Consider the following 4,103-nt stretch of genomic DNA (forward strand, 5'->3'; position numbering starts at 1 on the left):
AGGAAGATTAGCCCTGAGCTAACTGCTGCCAATCCTCCTCTTTTTGCTGAGGAAGACTGGCCCTGAGCTAACATCCATGCCCATCTTCCTCTACTGTATATGTGGGACACCTACCACCACGTGGCTTTGCCAAGTGGTGCCATGTCCACACCTGGGATCTAAACCGGTGAACCCCAGGCTGCTGAAGCAGAACAAGTGCACTTAACCACTGCACCACTGGGCCAGCCCTTGTGTGTGGGGTCTTTGAGACCTGGGTCTTTTCAACTTTTGGCCAATGGCTTTTCTGGGGGTATACTTGCTGCAGTTAATAGCCTGCAAAGCCAGATAGTAAGACCCTCATCTCACTTGTACTGAGTCGGAAGGATGTTTATAGCAGTATCAGTCCCCTACTCAGGACCTCATTTCTCCAGAGATGGCTGTGTACCTTAGGGTGGATTTTGCCTGGCTGGCTGAGAAACTCCCCTGCTCCTGAAGGTGAACTTTTTTCTCTCCAGAAGGAATTTCTGCCTCTTCCACCTTAGTCCAGACTGTCCCTTGTTGTGGGGCTTCTTTTTATCCAGTTTCCAGTTTTCTATCCAGCGTAATTTTTCCAAAAATAGTTGTATCTTGCTTGTGTTCGTGGGAGACAATGAGTTCAGAATCTGCCTGCACTAGCACCTTGACTTCTTCTCTGCAAATAATTTTAAATTGTATGATATTATTCAAGTATTTACTACTACTGAGCACTACAGGTGAGGTGAATTTCATTTTCCAGCTGGATGGACATTGTCCAGCAACATTCATCATTATAAAGCCAACGAAGCAGAAAAGATAAGGGAACTGTTATGAAGTTCATGACATGTTTACATTGGTTTTATATCCATAATTTGCATAAAAGTAAATAGTATGAATAAAAGCAAAAGCAAGTTTAAACTTTGAAATGAGGGGAAATGATATTTCACATTTTAGTAAAAAGAAAACAAAGATTCTTTACATAGAAACTTCATTGTATCCATGGCCAATAAAATCTCAGAGCTATTGTTAGGCATGTAAATACAGACTCTGGTAAATATTTAATATTAAAAAATTTCCATGATGCCTACAAGGTTTTAAGGCCAGCACCCTGAATACACACTTCCTCTCCATCTGATGACAGCCCCATCTTGCTGGGCATGCAATGCTACCACTTTTGTCCTCATTTCACATAGCTTCCTTTCATACAGTGAATATGATATTTTTTTAATGCAGCTCTTTCCTAGATTGAAGTTTAATCTTTTATCTATTTGGACTTTGATCACTTCATCCATTACTTTCTGTTTTCACTGATGTCATTCAAGTTTTATTTTTTCTCATTTTCTGCTTTGTGGGCTGAAAACTTACTCTTCTCCAAAATAATCATATCCTTTTTCAGAGTAGCAATCTCAGACATTTTCTGAAGAGCCATCTGCTGCATTTTGGTGATCACATCTTTGTAGATGACATCCTTGTTGTCATACATGATCTACTCAAATGCAGATACATTTCTGCTTGTTGAATAATAAACACACTAAGATCTGGGTGTCAAAGAAGAGCTTCTTTCTCCCAGAAGTGACATCTCTCCTTTTGCGCTTTAGCTGCAGTGATTGGCAGTAGGATTAGCTCACTTGGAGGAAGCAAGGGCTGCAGCTGCCCCTGCAACCACCAAGAAGCTGTTCAGACAGCACCAGACAGGACTGCGCATGATTTAGGCCACAACTTGCCTCTACTCTTAAGGTGCACACTGGCTGGAGGGTTCCCAGTCTCCAGGTCCTAACTAACTTTTAGGTCTGGTAATGCTGAGCTAATTGATGACCTTTGATGAGTGGTGGAACAAAAAGCCAGATTGCACTGGATGTCCAGAGAACAGGAAGCAAGCAACGTTCTCATGATGTTTGGTTCTAAAGTGGAACTTAGTGTTTGTCCAAAAGATAAAGGGATAAAAGATCTAGGGGGGTTTTTTGTTTTGTTTTGCAGTAAAACATAGTACATCATGGTTGTATAGGGAATAATGTAACTGAGGGGTAAAATTAATGATTCTTTAGGGAAAGGAGATACTTTGAAGAGCAAAATCTCTGAGTACATCAGAGAGTTGGGGTCCAGGTCAGGACTAGAGGAATGGATCTGGGAATGTGCAAGGCCAGTTTATCCATTGTAAAAAGGGATTGCAAGGCAGGAAATATGGGTTCCAAGTGTAGTTTTATGTTTTTAATCTTGAGTCTTTATTTTTTGTTCCTGATTCTCCCTAAAGGTCTAACAGTTCCTGGATTTGGGCTCAAATTTTAAGGAGATGATTATTAATTGGTACAGATAGTTTAAGGATGTGTCATTGGAAGGAAAGGCTGCTTCCTAGCTCTAGGGATGTGCGTGGAGTGTCTAGACTGGAGGTCTGACTGAATGGGGTGCTGGCAGAAAGCAAGCTGGCAGTGTGCCCCTCCACATTCCCTTACAATATGAGGGCGTCGAGTGTGCCATACTGGCCACTCCATCCTCACTCTGGGCGACTTGCCCAGCATATTGTTCAGTATATTTTTATATGATGTGGTTAGTTTCAGTTTTGGACCAAATCTACTTTCCCAAGACAGAGGAATGGGGAGAAGAATCCTGACATTCCTGACCTTCCATCAACTAATTCCTCTCAGTCCAACATTATAACCCTACCTTTGTATGATAAAAACAACTCCACTTCATTTTCAGAATTGAGACGTATCTGGGAAACCTTTATCTTGAAAACTTCTTTCTCCACTTGTCCACCTTTAGCCTCCTAAACCTGCTGTATACTGTTTTGAATATAAAAATTGGTTATGAGTTTGAGTAGAGACTTCCTTATAAGGTTTCTGATTGACCATTTTCTCTTTTAAAATCGTGCAATAGATTTCATTTTTTAAACCCTTCCTCCTGAATGTGTTTTCAAACAGGTTGCGTTCGTTAGTATTTTCTTTCATGACTCATTTTAAATTCATTGAGTTCATTCACTGTCTTTTGTGTTATTTGTTTGGTTCTTAATCTTGCCTAATTCCTCTCTACATCTTAGATGCTATAAGAATGTCATTAAGCATGTTATAAGAAAGTTATTGTTGATCTTTTCCTAGATGATAAGATATAATATGAAAATATCTTTAATATTTTCATGAACTTTTGCATTTAAAGCAAATATGTTCTGGGTTTTGATTTTTTAAAATATATGTTGAAGAGCTTCATTGATACTTTGTATATTTTCTCTTTTTACGTGCCAAATAATTTCTAAGAAGTTTTTTTCCAAATCAAGCAACTCTTTTCCTTCATTCCCAACAAATGCTAAAAGTGGAAGTGTCCCTAGTGTCAGAAGTTTTGCTTGTGTAAACTGCTGCATCAGGTCCTGTGGGTGGAGTTTGATAGCTGTATAATGCCATACTGCAAATTTCTCGACTGCCGAGCACAGGAAGAAATTCCATTTGAAGATTTGAAAGTTCAGGAGAAATTTAGTTGAGTAGAAGAAAATTTCACGAATAGGAGTATACACAGGCTTTTCAAACTGTTTTTGTTTTTTTCCTTTGAAAAGTGTCAATTACCATAAATGATTAAGACCTCAGTTTTACATCGCAAAGCATATACTGTTCCAAATCCTTGTCTGTCTAATCTTCCAGTTTAGTGACTGAAATAATTCATGGTTTCAATAGCAATTTTAAAAGTCCTTTCTGGTAAGAAATTGATTACCTAAGATAATGCCTTTCATTTTGCATGTTAATGTAGAATTTTATATCTTGGAAAGAACATGAAGATAATGTGTACATTTCGATGTTAGAATTAAAGCTTCCATAAATAACTCCTTTTGGAAGGAACTCATACAAATTAAATACTCAATTCTTTCTCTGGCGATGCTAAAATCAATTATATTGTTCTTTCATTCATTTATTAATTATTAACTGTAAGCTACCTGCCAAGCGATAGTTTAAAAACTAGTAGTCAACCATAATAGATAAAGTTTTCGCTTTAGGATTTTAGTTTATTTCAGTCTATATCAGGAATCATCCAGGCAATAAATTTTCAAAACAATGTATAATTGGAATTATTACATATGGGCAGTGAACTAAAGTCTTAAAAATCAGATAAACCTTGATTAAAATGGT

At 37.9% G+C, this 4,103-nt stretch overlaps 1 pseudogene; it reads right to left on the reverse strand.

The window, feature by feature from the left end:
- Positions 1–982: 982 nt before the first annotated feature.
- On the reverse strand, positions 983–1,598 carry LOC100064034 (mitochondrial calcium uniporter regulator 1 pseudogene; annotated as a pseudogene).
- Positions 1,599–4,103: the final 2,505 nt, after the last annotated feature.

Source organism: Equus caballus, chromosome 19 (assembly GCF_041296265.1).
Source record: "Equus caballus isolate H_3958 breed thoroughbred chromosome 19, TB-T2T, whole genome shotgun sequence".
Taxonomy (NCBI): Eukaryota; Metazoa; Chordata; class Mammalia; order Perissodactyla; family Equidae; genus Equus; species Equus caballus.